The following is a 16,959-nucleotide window of genomic DNA, read 5'->3' as shown; positions in this document are numbered from 1 at the left end:
CTGTGTTCTCATTTTACCAACCTCAGAAGGACAGAAGGCTGAGTCAACCTCAAGAACCAGAACTTCAGGCTGTGGGCAAAGTTAGCCTGCAATACTCACTGTAACCACTGCGCTTACCAGGGCTCCTGATATGAAAATCATCCGTTTTCACTGGAAGTTATTTACATGTTGTGCCATATGATCTTTTCTTTTCATGAAAGCTTACAATGGATCTAATCTTTCATCCATGCAGCTGTATGTTGCTGAATCAAGAAGGAAAAAATGGAGAGTAAGGTGTTACCACTTGAAACATAGAACAGGAACAAATCATTTTGAGAGTCAGTGTCCCCATTCATCTTGGAACCAGTTGAAGCGTTTTAAACAATCTCCTAATTTTAGGGACAATACTCATTCATTCAATGATGCCAATATGACATCTCTAATAAAATGGAACTTTGAGGAACTTCAAGACTCAGAGTCTTCTTTCGTTGGGGGTGTTACTTGGAACCCTGACAAACAATAGTGAAACACTCAATTTCTATGTCCATACATGGGGGGACCTATCTTAGTAATAGTAGTGGGTTGGCTAATTGTGTGGGAGAGAAAAATCATTGAGTTTCATATGCTGCAGTTTAATGAGATCTATTTTCCTGGAAGAAAATTGTTTATCCTTTAGAAGTCAATCTGATCGAGAACCAAGAAAAAAATTCAGCACTGCTGGTTCGTTGCACAACTTGACTGTGGTCTAGAGCAGTGTTTTTCAACCTTGGCGACTTTAAGTCCTGTGGACTTCAACTCCCAGAATTCCCCAGCCAGCTGTGCTGGCTGGGGGATTCTGGGAGTTGAAGTCCACAGGACTTAAAGTCGCCAAGGTTGAAAAACACTGGTCTAGAGAAGGATAGCCGAACAATAGCAGATACTAAGCAAGATTGAAAAGGCAACTGCAGAGAAATAAAACGAGTGGGTGTGATTCACCTCAATCAACCAGCAAGCAAATTACTCTTCTTTGTAACAGTTTGAATTCACTGACCCTCTTCACCCACCATACCAAATACCACCACCCCCCTTCCTTCCCCAAAAATATTATCGCTTCTAGGAAAAACAATTAATCTACTGCATTCAGATTGGCAACTGGTAAATGGTCCATTCTAGGAGCAGATGGCTTACATGGAATTCTAAGAACAGCCCACGATGAATTGATTAAACCACAGTTCCAGTTGACCCAGGAATGCTTGGCTGTTAGATGTCACACAGATTCTTTCCATCTCTCTTTTCTTTATGTCTCTATCATCCCTGGTGCCTGGTAGATATATTTAATAGCCAAGCTACATGATTATTTGAGAGTTCCATTGCAATGTGCGGTGAACTAGCTCCAAAATGCTTCAAGGAGATTATCCTAGAAAGGTGAATTATGGTTACTGTTTAGCAGCAAGAGTGAGAAAAATATTGTTTTATATCTACAGGAACAGCATGAATGAGTAAACTGGAGTCAGGGCCGTTCATCTTCAAAGGTGATTTGACATGTTTGATGGAAACAGAATGTGTTCTGATTTCAGGGAGGGGGGAGGGACGGAGGGGGAGGGAACGAAGGAAGGAAGGAAGGAAGGGAAGGAAGGAAGGAATGGCACCAAATAGAAGATTCAGAAAGCTTTCTTTAATCCAATCTTTACAATGGCAGCTTGTGAAGGAAAAGTGGATTGTGGGTGAAGACAGATTTTCCTCCAATGAAATGAGGGAGGGTGAAAGGTTCGAGGTTCGATTTATTTATATGCAGTCCTATTCCCAACGGGACTCAGGACGGCGCACAAACCCAAGGAGGGGAAGGGAAACACAAAAACTACAACAAAAAGTACAGGGCATGTAAAACAACCAACAGCCACACAATTCGAGAGGGGAAGGGAACTCATCGACCCCAGGCCTGCCGACACAGCCAGGTTTTAACGGCTTTTCGGAAGGCCTGGAGAGAGGTGAGGGTCCGAATCTCTGCGGGGAGCTCATTCCAAAGGGCCAGAGCCACCACAGAGAAGGCCCTCCCCCGGGTAGTGGCCAGATGACATTGGCTAGTAGACGGAACCCGGAGGAGGCCTAATCTGTGTGATCTAATGGTCTTTGGGAGGTAATTGGCAGCAGGCGGTCTCTCAAGTACAAGGGAGAGAGAGAGATGGATAGAAATAAAGAGATAGAGAGATGGATGATAGATGAATAGATGGAGATTAGAATGAGGAATAATTATACCAAGACTTGCAGCTTGTTTTGCTACAATGCAGGTGCAACCTGCAAATGTTTTGCCTTAAAATGCATAATGCTATGATTTTGGGAGAACCCAAAGGTGCTTTTTTCAGGAGGCAACTGGACTTTCTTGTTTTTTCTTTTGAAGACTTTTTGCTTCTCAACTAAGAAGCTTCTTCAGCTCTGATAGGATAGTGGGGAATGGAAGGATTTATATTCCTAGGCTGCAAGGAATATAAATCCTTCCATTCCCCACTATTTTGTCTGAGTTGAAGAAGCTTCTTGAATGAGAAGCAAAATGTCTTCAAAAGAGAAAAAAAACAAGTAAATCCAGTTGCCTCCTGAAAAAAGCACCGTTAGGAAAATCTAGGCAGTTGATCTAGACAAGGGGGAAAATAGAAGAAACTGACAATTTATTGACAATACCTAAAAGTCTGAATGGCTACTGCTGTGAAAATGTTCGATTTTTTCAAGAAGCCAAGGGACTCAAAAAGTCAGACAATATTTGATTTTAAGGCTGTGCCAGTGGTGGGTTTCAAATTTTTTTGGAACCTACTCTGTGGGTGTGGCCTCCTTTGTGGGAGTGGCTTGCTGGCCATGCATTTCCTTCCTTCCTTCCTTCCTTCCTTCCTTCCTTCCTTCCTTCCTTCCTTCCTTTCTTTCTTTCTCTCTCTCTTTCCTTCATTTTGTCTCTCTGTCCCTTTTTTCTTTTTTTTCATCTCTCTCACTCTTTTTCTTTCTTTTTATTTTTTATTTATTTATTTATTTCTTCCTTTCTTTCTCTTTCTCTCTCTCTCTATATCAGTGTGTGTGTGTGTGTGTGTGTGTGTGTGTGTGTGTGTGTGTGTAGCAATGGTGGGTTTCAAAAATTTTTGGAACCTCTTCTGTAGGTGTGGCCTGCTTTCCGGGTCCACTGGTGGAACCTCTTCTAACCGGTTTGGTAGATTTGACGAACCGGTTCTACCGAATAGGTGCGAACTGGTAGGAACCCACCTCTGGGCTGTGCCTACTGGACAGAGGATATGAGGACAAAGAGGAGGACATGTGACAACATCAGATGCTGAATTGCTTCCTGATTGTAAAAGCTTCCTTTGAGAAGATCTTCCTCAAGGCTGTTTTCCTTTGCCTCTAACTGAAGCATGGAGGGAAGCCAAGGGATGCTGCAAACTAATAGAAAAATAATTATGCAATGAAATGAAAAATATTTGCCTATATTCCTCCCCCACCCATTATAAGTGCCAGAAACCCAGTGTTGTGGCCCACCAGTGGAGCTGGCGGCAGACTCAGACAGTGAGGAGGTTGGGGAGGAACATGGGCCAGTCCTGCAGTCTGGGGAAGGCTCCAACGAGGGCTCTGCGTCGGAGGCAGAGAGGGGGCCAAGGCCATCTGACAGTTATCAGCTGCCTTTGGAGTCGGAGATCAATAGGGCTGAAGAACAGCTGAAGCCTGTTCCCGATGTGCGCATGCACAGAGCTGTCAGGAGAAGGGAACAATTAAGGAGGAGAGGTCAACTCGGGAGTAAAGGCACAAGAGGATGCTGAATGGCCCCTCACATAGGGAATAAAGAGGAGTAAAAGGGGAGTGGTGTTTGCAGGAGAAAATTTGCTTTATCTGAGAGACTCCTTGCCAAATATGTCCTTGTACAGCATTGCATCTGGACAGTTTTCATCCTGGCAATTATCCAAGGACTGATAAGGTCGGTGGTTGCAATTCACCCTTGAAAGACTGTTTGCCAGGACTTTGCTGGATGTGAATGCTAGGAATTCACATTAGCCAAATAAAAAGAGATTTTTTGGGGACAAGGAGTCTGCTTCGTGATTTGGTGAAGCCTAGGTCAGAACACTCCGCTCTCCCCTTCTTTGGAATGTCACTGGATTTTTCTTCTCCTTCACAAAGAGGAGCGATTTCTTTTTTCATCGAATCTGCATGATTTAAAAATGCAGAACATTTTAAGGCAGCACTAACCCAAACCCATTAAGATTTCAACCGGTGAGTTCCAGCAAGTTGATTGGCTTTTGTGCCTTCAAAAGTTTCTTGGGGAAGCAAGTATTTTTATTTTCCTTCCTGAAACGATAAACAGAGGCCTCTTATACCTCTTGCCTATGCCCCCAAAATGTACTCATGCTTTTAATCTTGAACACAGAGCAATCCCTGTGAAAGCAACTTTTAGAGGAAGGCTTTCATTGGCTCCTAACTGAAAACACAGCACCAAATTTTTCAGGGCTGGCAAGGCAAAATATTAGTTAATGATATACAGAACCTGGGTAAAAACCAGGCTTTTTTTGCATTGAAAATATTTAGCATGGACATTTCAAACATTTACCTTGTGTGACCTCACTTCCCCTGGTCCTCTCAAGGTATACTTAATTAAGCTGTATATAAAAATCAATTGTCCGTGTTGTGTGTGTGCATTTCTTTCAGAGTCATGCCAAGCATTTGCCATAAGGAACGCCACAGGGTATGATGATGTGTCCCGATTATAAAAGAATGACTTTCATATATATATATACTGGAATGGCTTCAAAAAAGTTCAGGGTTTTTTTTAGACCGCTCCCCCTACTAATAGCAGTTGACCATTGCCAGTAAGCTTTTAATGAAAACATAACTGACAAATCTTGAGACTAATGCTTCAATCTGATATAGTTGTAACACCCTACAGCTGGTTTTCTTTGGGGATATATGAAGTGGAGCCAAGGCACAGATTTTAGTGAGAGGAAACAGGCTGTTAAGCTTCGGGTGGGTGGGAAGCACCAACCAACCTCTCTCCTCTGAACGCACTTTCCAAATCGTAGGACGAAAAGGCAGAAGACTGGTAGAACGTGTTCATGAGCACCAATTAGGAGTCAAAAGACATGATGAAAAGGCTTTGATTTCACAACATACGGACAGACTTAAGCACATTTTCAGCTGAGAAATTATCACCAATAGCAATAGCAATAGCAGTTAGACTTATATACCGCTTCATAAGGCTTTCAGCCCTCTCTAAGCGGTTTACAGAGTCAGCATATCGCCCCCACAGTCTGGGTCCTCATTTCACCCACCTCGGAAGGATGGAAGGCTGAGTCAACCTTGAGCCCGTGAGATTAGAACCGCTGAACTGCAGATAACAGTCAGCTGAAGTGGCCTGCAGTACTGCACCCTAACCATTGCGTCACCTCGGCTCCTCTCCTCTCCTCTATCCTATCCTATCCTAGAGGGAGGGAGGGAGGGAAGGAGGGAGCGAGGGAGGGAGAGGGAGAGGGAGAGAGAAGTCCCTCATACACACACCAAGAAAGCCACATCCCTTCACTAACCTGCTTTCCACCCCCAGGAGGAAAACAAATTCAAAGTTTAATTTATGTGCATTTTCTGAACTGCTAAATCGCCCACACCCACTCAGTCACATGACCACCTAGCCATGCCCACCCACCTGGCCCAGCCCCCAACAGTCTGAGGGACCTTGAATTGGCCCTCTGTTTAAAAAGTTTGAGGACTCTTGATTTAAGCGCTAATAGTATTTGATAGTCCACTTTTAGCAAAGTAAGCTTATAGAAGCATAGGGCTGAATGAGTATTGTTGGTTGTTGAGACCAACTTCGTTGTATTTTCAGAAAAGAAGAACTAGAAAATCTCCTGTTGGCTCCATTAATTGACCCTCCTATTGATTTCTTTCTATGTATCTCTCATTTTGGTTTATATCACAATTTTCAGCCCACAAGACACCTGTGGAAATTGGGTCTCAATTTTTCTTTAGCAGCAACAGGTAGAAGCTGATGCTACTCTTTTGATTGGTCGGGGCCAAAGTTCACCTGCTATTATACTGCCTTTGGGTGGAATAACATGATTGTTATCTGTTCATGAAGATGGTTTTAAGACTCTTGGGGTTTCACATAGATTTTTAGCCCTATTGATTCAGATTATGTTTGAACTCCAAATTTCCCCCATTTCCAATTAACAGAATAACAGAGTTGGAAGGGACCTTGGAGCTCTTCTAGCCAATCCCTGCTCGGCCAGGAAATCCTACACAATTTCAGACAAATCGTTCTTCAATCTCTTCTTATAAACTTCCATTGTTGAGCATCCACAACTTTTGCAGGGAAATTGTTCCACTGGGTAATTGTTCTAACTGTCAGGAAATTAGCTCAAGGTTGCTTCTCGCCTTGATTAGTTTTTGTCCATCGCTTCTCACCCTGCCTTCTGGTGCTTTGGAGAATAGCTTGACTCCCTCATCTTTGTGGCAACCCTTGAGATATCAGAACACTGCTATCATGTCCCCCCTAGTCCTTCTTTTCATTAAACTAGACATACCCAGTTCCTGCAACCATTCTTCATATCTTTGAGCCTCCAGTCCCCTAATCATCTTTGTTGCTCTTCTCTGCTCTCTTTCTGGAGTCTTAACATCTTTTTTTTTATTTTGTGGTGACCAAAATTGAATGCAGTATGTTGTGGTCTTACCCAGGCATTATAAAGTGTTAATTAATTAATTAATTAATTAATTAATTGATTGATTAATAATTAAAATACTTTTGGTGAGATGAGATCCTATATTGGTTGTTTCCAAAACTCTTTGTTTAAATATTTAGTAGTCCAAATCCCTTGAAGAATTTTCTGCTCATACCTTAAATATAAATGTTTCCTCGATTGAGCCTCCAAGATTTATAATATTTCTAAACAGGTATAAATTGGGGCAGAGTGGTGCAATATGGGTGTTTATACAGTGCCATGGACCATCACCTTAAGCCTGCAGTTTAAGGATTTAGGCAGTCTTTCAGAAAAGTTACTGAAACTCCCTAACTAATTACAACCCAATAAACCTATAACGTAGATGGGGGCGGAGCCAGTCAGTAGTGGCATTTAACCGGCTCTCCGAACTACTCAAAATTTCTGCTAGCGGTTCACCAGAATTGGACAGAACCTGCTGAATACCACCTCTGTCTTTAGGAATACATCTCTGAAGCAAATGCTTGCCCATCAGGTAATTTGCTTTTTGGTGTTCTCTTAATAACCACTTAAACATCAGGGCTACTATCAGTTGGAGGAGTCTAAACTGGCTATGCTAAAATTGTACTAAAGCAGGGATGTCCAACTTTGGCAACTTTAAGACCTGTGGACTTCAACTCCCAGAATTCCCCAGCCAACCATGCTGGCTGGGAAATTCTGGAAGTTGAAGTCCACAAGTCTTAAAGTTGTCAAAGTTGAATCCTTCTGTATTAAAGTTTGCACTGAAAGTCTCTTTTCTTGTCCTGGTCAGGTCCTGCTGCTCTCAGGGCAAGAAGGCACAATAACCTCAATTCAAAGATGAAAATGGAAGCTCCCAACTTCTCCCCTCCAAGCATCTGATGTCAAACTCAATTTTATTGAAGGCCTCATCAGGGCTGACCTCAGGGGGCTGGGTGGGTGTGGATGACTGGGTGGGCATGGCCAGCTTGACACCACTCACTGGGTGCAGCTGATTGGATAGGCATGGCCAACTGGGTGGGCGTGGCCAGCTTAACGCCACTCCCCAAACTGCTGGCATGTTTCCTCTTCACACTGGGTAGACCGGGCTGAAGCCATGCTGGCCTGACATTTCTTCTTTGCATTGGAAAGACTGGGCCGAAACCACATTGGTTAGATCAGACCAAAGTCGCATTGGGTAGACTGGACTGAAGCCGCATTGGGTAGACTAGGCCGAAGCAACGTGGGCTGGTCCCTTAAATTTTCCAGGACAGTACCATGGGTCAGATCCGACCACATCATAGGCCGGATCCTGCCCATGGGCATTGAATTTGATATTGTGGCCCACCAGCGTCCAACGGAGCTGGCAGCAGAGTCAGACAGTGAGGAGGTTGGGGAGCAACATGGGCCACTTCTGGAAACTGGGGAAGGCTCTAATGAGGGCTCTGCATCAGAGGCAGAGATGGCGCCAGGGCCGTCTGATAGTTATCAGCTGCCTTCAGACTCAGGCATCAGTGAGGCAGACAAATAGCTGGAACCTGTTCCCAGTGTGTGCATGATGAGTTGCCAGATGAAGGGAACAGCTAAAGAACAGGGGTCGACTTGGGAGTAAGGGCCCTCCCAGAGGAAATAAAAGAGGAGGCAAAAGGGGAGTGGAGTTTGCAGGAAACAAATAGTTTACTTAATTGGTTTGTGACTCTTCGAGACTCCTTGCCAAGTTTTGAAGATATCAGCCTGGCAGCTCTCCAAGCCAGATAAGGTCTGTGACTATAAATCCTCCCTTGAAAGACTTTGCTGGATGTGAATGAGCAGAATTCACTGTAACTTAATAAAAAGGGTTTTTTGTCGGGACAAGGAATCTGCTTCATGGTTTGGGGAAGCCTAAGTCAGAACATTTGACACCCCTGATCTAATGCAAAGATGAAGTCATAATTTTAATCCTTTTGTACCCATTCCTACTCAACTAAGCATGTTGAAGGAAGACTCTGAAAACCCATCCTTCTAAGTATATCAGAACATGGGCTGTTTTCCAAGAGTAGCAATGAAGACGCCAAGTGTGGTGAGAGTGGTTAGGTATGTTGTGGTTTGCTTTCTCTCCTCTGAAAGGACCTGCTTTTTCGGAACGCTGGATATTCTTGGAAATGCCAGCATTTTTCTATCGCCTTTACAGCAAGCCAAACCCCAAAGAATTCTATAAATCAGTAACCAAAGTAATGCAGCTTGCTCACATTGCACAAATGTATGTCTTTTGAGGTTATGTTTCTCTGAGCCCTAAAAATCTATATAATTTCTCAGTTGCCTTCTTCTTCTTCTTCTTTTTCTTCTTCTTCTTCTTCTTCTTCTTCTTCTTCTTCTTCTTCTTCTTCTTCTTCTTCCTCCTCCTCCTCCTCCTCCTCCTCTTCCTCCTCCTCCTCCTCCTCCTCTTCTTCTCTCTTCTTCTTCTTCTTCTTCTTCCTCCTCCTCCTCCTCCTCTTCCTCCTCCTCCTCCTCCTCCTCCTCCTCTTCTTTCTTCTTCTTCTTCTTCCTCCTCCTCCTCCTCCTCCTCCTCTTCCTCCTCCTCCTCCTCCTCCTCTCCTCCTCTTCCTCCTCCTCCTCCTCCTCCTCCTCCTCTCCTCCTCCTCCTCCTCCTCCTCCTCCTCCTCCTCCTCCTCCTCCTCCTTCCTCTTCTTCTTCTTCTTCTTCTTCTTCTTCTTCTTCTTCTTCTTCTTCTTCTGAAGGAATGGAATACAAAGGAAGCCAAGCAAAGGCGTTTAGCTTTGGGACTCTTCCATTTTGTCCTCCAAGACCTTTAGGCATCTATTCTTTTATTTAAGAATTGTTGGCTATAAGTTCCAACAGCTAAAGAGATGCCACAAAAAAGAGGAGGGGGGTGTCAATCTATTCTCCAAAGCACCTGAAGATAGAACAAGGAGCGATGGATGGAAACTAATCAAGGAAACAACCAACCTAGACCTAATCTAGAACTAAGGAGAAATTTCCTGACCGTGACAACAATTAATCATTGGAACGACTTGCCTCCAGAAGTTGTGGGCGCTCCAACACTGGAGGCTTTTAAGAAAAAATTGGACAATCATCCTGCTTGAGCAGGATGTTGGACCAGAATACTTTTCAGGTGCCAGTACTTGAGAGACCGCCTTCTGCCGATTACCTCCCACAGACCCATTCGATCCCACAGATTAGGCCTCCTCCGTATTCCATCTGCCGGCCAATGTCAGCTGGCGACTACTCGGAGGAGGGCCTTCTCTGTGGCTGCCCCGGCCCTTTGGAACGAGCTCCCCGTGGAGATTCGGACCCTCTCCCACCTTCGGGCCTTCCGGACGGCCGTGAAGACCTGGCTGTCCCAGCAAGCCTGGGGTTGAGTCCCCCCACCCCTACTCGAATTTGCTGTGTCTGTTGTGCTTTTAAATTGTTCGTATTGTCCGATTGTTTTTGTCTTACTTTTTGTAATTTCCCCTCCCTTGGCTTTGTTCAGCCGCCCTGAGTCCCTTCGCGGAATAGGGCGGCCTACAAATTGAATAAACTCCAAACTCCAAAACTCCAACTCTATTATTCTGTTAATCCAATTCAGGAATGCACACCTATGGTTTATGAAGGATTATGCCATAATTTGTGTGATATCTCAGGGGTCTCCCTCTCTCTCTCTCTCTCTCTCTCTCTCTCTCTCTCTCTCTCTCTCTCTCTCTCTCTCTCTCTCTCTCTCTCTCTCTCTCTCACACACACACACACACACACACAAACACACACAAACACACACAAACACACACAAACACACACACACATGAAAGTTGGTGATCCCTGAGCTTGGTTGGTTTTTTGCAGACATTTCACTACCAAACTAGAGAACATCATCAATGTAAGAAGAGAATTTGTGGTCTGTTTATATACTGCTCTGTCAAGTGCTGGTTGGTATTGTTTTCTTCTTGATAGTTTCTTGATTAGGCTGCTGTTTACTGTTAGTTTGTTTAAGTAGCCATTATGTTCTGTTCTGTTCTATTCTATTACTATTTTCATTACCTTGCTATATATTCCTTACCAGCTATGTCGTTGTACTCATGTATTAATTTCTGATACCATTTCTTTCCTAACTAGTCCCCTTAAGTTGCTACCCTGAATCTCCATAAGATTCCCCATTTAGTGCCGTATAAGTTATTTCCCAAGTAGTGAGTTGGCTTAGAGGAAAGTGGGACTGGGGGAACTCGAAAGATCCAGTGTAACTCTTGCGAATTGTCTTATTATAATAGCCATTAAATACAATGTAGAGAAAAGTAAGGTTTTACATTTAGGCAAGAAAAATCAAATGCACAAGTATAGAATAGGTGGCACCTGGCTCAACAGTAGTAACTGCAAGAGGGATCTTGGAATCCTCGTGGACAATCATGTGAATATGATGAGCCAGCAATGTCACCACCTCCAATATGCAGCAGCACTACTACTACTACTACTACTACTACTACTACTACTACTACTACTACTACTACTACTTACAACAACAACAACAACAACAACAATATTACACTAAACATGACTAAATAAATAAATAAATACAAAATTATGCATATACACACATATATTATATGACACAGAAAAACAACACAGTCTACTTCGGATGTTTGCCGGTACAGAATCTGCTAGTCCTGCTAGAAATACTTTGAACCCTCCTCCCAGAGGGGAGCAACAGAAACAGAACATGAATGAGTGTGTGGGGTCTCTACCAATGCTTTTGAGCTCCAAGCATATAGTGCTAATGAGCAGTATCCTGAATAACAGGAAGTGAGCTTTCTATAATCTTCTCGGCTGTCCTCACCATTCTCTGTATGGACTTTCTATCTGAGGCTCTGCTGCCACCAAACCCAAACAGTGATGCAGTTTGTTAAAATGCCTCTGTAAATATTGGCCAAAACAAAAGAAGAAAGGTGTCCTCTCCTCATCCGATGCAGGAAATGCAGACACTAAGGATATGTAGAGAGACCAGTTCAGATATGCACCCCAAGAAAGTTGACCACTTCTACATCTGCATCCTCGATACTGAGTGGAGTATGACTATGGCAGCTCTTTTCTAAAATCTACAATCTGCCTTCTACACAACCCTGTCTTCACAGAGCCAGGCTAGCAAGCTGTGAGAAATCACAGTAGGGGATTTTCTCCTTTTACTACTAAGTGAATCCGTCTATCTATTATCCTGACACAATTGCTGTGTTCTGGGCATTTACCCCAGGAGATTAAATCTGTATGCACCAATGCGGAAAGTGCCTATCTCTGTAATTTTTCATATCTGTAATTTTTTTCAGCCGCTTTGGTTTAAGCCTGTTATATTTATGGCACAACTATAATTTCAGGGCACATTTTCCAATGCCTTTCCTAGAAGACAAGTTCCCTTTTGAACTGAGGGGAAAATAAGAAATAAGAGAGAGCTTCTTTTAGCAAAACTTCTGGGCAAAAGTGGAGTCAGAGTCAATGAAGTCCCTTAGTTTAGTATTCTGAGCTTTGATGTGCAAACTGAGGAACGTAAAAACACCCCCAATTGGTTGGTGCTTGGGATTAAGGGAGGGCTGAATAGCTTCCTGATGCTGGCCTTTAGAACAATCAAGAGTTCTATTAAACATCGGACTGAATATCAAATTAGGCCAATCCTCTGTTCTCCATGGTAGCCCTACATGGCCTAGGACCCAGGTACCTGCGAGACCGTCTTCTGCCACATACTCTCTTAGACCAATAAGATCGCACAGGATGGGCCTTCTCCAGGTGCCCTCAGCGGGACAATGCCAGCTGGTGATGCCTAGGAGTAGGGCCTTCTCTGTTGCTGCTCCGGCCCTATGGAATGAGCTGCCCCCAGAGATCCGGGCCCTGCCCACTCTCATGGCCTTTTGCAAAGCCATTAAAACCTGTCTTTTCCAGCAGGCCTGGGCTGTTGACCCCTTGATTGAGGTCCAGCCCGCTCCTGATTGGGTGTTTGTTGTGTTCCTTTTTTAACTGTGTTGTGTCCCATTGTTTTTTTAAAAATTCTTTTAATATTTTTTTTTTTCATTTCTGTAAGCCGCCCGGAATCCTCCGGGATTGGGCGGCATAGAAATTCAATAAATGAAATGAAATGAAATGGTAGCTTCTTCAATCTTTTGCTGGAGATAGATCAACTAACACCATGCCCAACAGTCCAGTGGTGGGTTTCAAAAATTGTTCGAACCTACTCTGTGGGTGTGGCCTCCTTTGTGGGAGTGGCTTGCCACCCTTGTGACCAGATGGGAGTGGCTTGCCACCCATGTGACCGGATATGAAATTATGAATTAATAACTTAGGTCGGTCCAAGTATCTATTCAGAAACTCTGGCATTGAAGCATGCAGGTCTTAAAGCTGTCAAGTTGCAAGATCCTTGCACCCCTAACCCTTTAGGAAAAAAAAAACTAGGGGTCTTCAAACCTGACAGCTTTAAGACTTGTGGACTTCAACTCCCAGAATTCCTCCTCCAGTCACGTTGGCTCAGAAACTCTGGCATTGAAGCATGCAAGTCAGTGGTGGGTTTTCAAAACTTTTTGGAACCTCTTCTATAGGTATGGCCTGCTTTCCGGGTCCACTGGTGGAACTCTTCTAACCGGTTCGGTAGATTTGACGAACCGGTTCTACCGAATAGGTGCGAACTGGTAGGAACCCACCTCTGCAACAGTCCCTTCCTCTTTTTTTTATTTTTCCTAACATCTTCTGCCGGTCTCTTTGGATGGATGATTCAGGCTTCTTCCTCTCTCTCCTCTCGGAAAATTGGAATTGGAACTTTTAAGCCAGGTCTTGAATGTAGAACTACCGCAGGGGTATTTATGGCAACCTTTGAAGATAAATAAAGAAATTACAATATAAATAACCTTTCCATTCTCCAAGGAGCGAAGCCGTTTCCCTATTTTATCTTTACAGCACAGCAACCCTGCGAGGGATCTTTTAGGCTAAGAAGCAGCAATTTTCTTGATCCATCCAATAACTTTTATGGCTTCAATGGGACTTCCTGTGAAGTTATTAGGGAAGCGGGAGGCTAAAATTCTGAGCTTTTGGTGTCTTACACGTTGAGAGAAAATATGGCTTTTTAGATAATATTGACTTATCTTTATACTTTAAATTTCCCTTTCCTGGTTCTTTTACTTCAGATTCTTTGGTGGCGCCCGTTGTCGTTTGCTAGTGAGGTTTCCAGAAATTTCACCTCTCTGTCTCAAATGATGCATTTTTTTTTCCCAGGTTTTGTTATCTCTTCTACTTCACTCAATAATTGATTCCCATACATCACCGTTTGAGACAGCCCAGAGAAGATTACCAGGAGAAGATACAAACAACAGGAGGTTTATAAATTACACCAGCAGATTTAGTAGCAACTGGAGCCTTGTAAGCTTAAAAATGGGGATCAGATGCCCTTTCTTCCTGCCTTCCCCCCCTCCCGAAAGCAGCAATCTACATTGTTATAGGGGTGAGATTTAGATGTCTCTAAAAAGCAGCTTTAATTTGTGAGCCTTGATGAAGGAGTCCTTGAGTGACTGTCTAAGAATAGGAGGCAATCCCAGGAGATTGCAAAATATCTCCTACCAACAATTGCTTAAACGGAGGCTAAGATGCTATATGCAAGATGTCAAGTTGTTAAATCTATCATTCTGCAAAGTCACACACCTAAAAGAAAAAAATTAGGTTACAAAGAACCAGAAGTATGTACATATTCAATAGACTCTCTAATCGTTTAGAATATATTGATGTCAGAGATGTTATTTTCCTCTACTGCAACGTAAACCCACAAACACACACAGTACCACGCAGTTCTTCAGAGAATGTTGAATATATTCTGTGGGGCCATGCATTTGTATGGTTGAAAGGGGCAACTAATAGCAATAGCACTTAGACTTATATAGCAATAGCAGTAGACTTATATACCTCTTCATAGGGCTTTCAGCCCTCTCTAAGCGGTTTACAGAGAGTCAGCATATTGCCCCCCCCAACAATCTGGGTCCTCATTTTACCCACCTCAGAAGGATGGAAGGCTGAGTCAACCCTGAGCCGGTGGGATTTGAACCGCTGAACTGCTGATCTAGCAGTAGCCTGCAGTGCTGCATTTAACCACTGCGCCACCTTGGCTCATATACTGCTTCACAGTGCTTTACAGCCCTCTCTAAGCAGTTTGCAGAGTCGGCCTATTGCCCCCAACAATCTGGGTCCTCATTTGACTCACCTTGGAAGGATGGAAGGCTGGAGTCAACCTCGTGAGATTCGATCCGCCAAACTGCTTGCAGCCTGCGATCAGCAGAAGTAGCCTGCAGTACTGCACTCTAACCAGGCACCACTGCAGCTCTTTAAGCTGTTTCTGCCACTTTTAGAGTGTGTCTAAAAAAAAAGCCCATGCAAAGGTTACCCAATATCACAAGTGGGTGTCACATAGTGTAACCACCGGTTCGCCCAGAACCGAAATGTGAGCGTGGACGCTCATGCGCGTGGCATTGAAAAAAATGGTGATTATATACAATGAGATAGTGCCAGGGCGAATGGGTGGGCCCAGCTGCTGGTCGGAATCGCAGGTCACTCGGACCAGCCTGAAACGGCATCAGCCACCTCTGCCCAATATCTAATATCAATTTCCCAGGCATTATAGTTAGATGGTTTTAAATGGTTTTAAACAAGTACTATTCAGATCATGACCACAACGGAGACCAGAATTTCCATTGTTAAGTGGGACATGCCGATTATGGTCTTTTTTTTGCTGCTATGGTTGTTAGACGAATCACTGCTGTTTTTAAGTAGCAATAGCAATAGCAATAGTTAGACTTATATACCGCTTCATAGGGCTTTCAGCCCTCTCTAAGCGGTTTACAAAGTCAGCATATTGCCCCCCAACAACAATCCGGGTCCTCATTTTACCCACCTCGTAAGGATGGAAGGCTGAGTCAACCTTGAGCCTGGTGGGATTTGAACAGCCGAACTGCTGAACTGCAGTCAGCTGAAGTAGCTGCAGCGCTGCATTTAACCACTGCGCCACCTTGGCTCAAGTGAGTAACGGGGTGGTTAAGCAAACCGGGCTTCTCCCATTGACTTTGCCGAGGTGGCGCAGTGGTTAGAGTGCAGTACTGCAGCCACTACAGCTGACTGTTAGCTGCAGTTCAGCAGTTCTAATCTCACCGGCTCAAGGCTGACTCAGCCTTCCATCCTTCGAGGTGGGTAAAATGAGGACCCAGACTGTGGGGGCGATATGCTGACTCTGTAAACCGTTTAGAGAGGGCTGAAAGCCCTATGAAATGATATATAAGTCTAACTGCTATTGCTATTGCTATTTCCTTGTCAAAAGCTGACCGAGAAGGTCACAAGTGCCAAACACATGACCCTAGGATTCTGCAACCCTTGTAAATACATACCAGATGCCCAGCATCCAAATTTTGATCATGTGACCATGGAGATGCCGAGATAAATTGTAAGTCTCAGTACTTGTTTTTTCCCTAATTACTTGCATAGGGATTATACTTTATACTATTTATGTTGTTTGTATTATTTGTCATGGATATGCCCCAGTGAGGCTAAAACCAATTCCGTTGTATGCATGATGTACAATGACAATAAAGGCTATACTATAAGTCTTTTTTCCCCTAATAGTCTTGCGACTTTGAATGGTTGTTAAACAAATGATTGTAAATCAAAATGTAGCTGACAGCAGCTCTGGAAGACTTCTGAGCTGAAGAACAAGGTATCCGTTTAAGAATCAACTGTAACAGATGAGATTGAAAGGAACTGTCTAGAGAAACAGGCAGTGCCAAAAACCACCTAAGATCCTACATTAGAAGGCCCATTAAAGCCACTGAATCTGACCCCTGGCTCAGGGCATCACTCCAAGTTCCAGCATTCTAGATAGCCTTTCCTCCCTGCGTATTTCTTGGACAGCAAAGGTGATTAACAAACAAGCAGCGGAGCACATAGCAGCACCAGACAGGTCACTGGAAAGCAAAAATCACAAAATTGCATCTCACTTATTTTTGGCCATGTCATGCGGGGAAATTCGCTGGAGAAAGCCATTGCGTTTGGAAAAGTTAGCGATCAAAGGAAACCAGGCTACCAGAGAACACGATGGCTGGACGCCATCAAAGCTGACACCAGCCAGAGCATAGAAAAATTCAAAGAATCAGTGCAAAATTGGAAGATGTGGAGAGACTTGGCCCATAGAATCGCCACGGGTCGGATACAACTGAATGGATAACATCGTTATCATCATTGGGTAACTTTTCATTGCATGGGTCAAGGTATCCTGAGGGACTGGCTCCTCTGGATGGGATTAGCCTGCTCCTCCCACACTAGCAAAAGAGGCAACCTGCAGATTTCATCGGTCAAGGGAATT

The sequence above is a fragment of the Thamnophis sirtalis genome, unplaced genomic scaffold (assembly GCF_051295495.1).
Source record: "Thamnophis sirtalis isolate CommonGarterSnake01/CBP01778 unplaced genomic scaffold, rThaSir2_p1.2 scaffold_2, whole genome shotgun sequence".
Taxonomy (NCBI): Eukaryota; Metazoa; Chordata; class Lepidosauria; order Squamata; family Natricidae; genus Thamnophis; species Thamnophis sirtalis.
The sequence above is the reverse complement of the archived record's forward strand: the minus strand, read 5'-3'. Positions refer to the sequence as shown.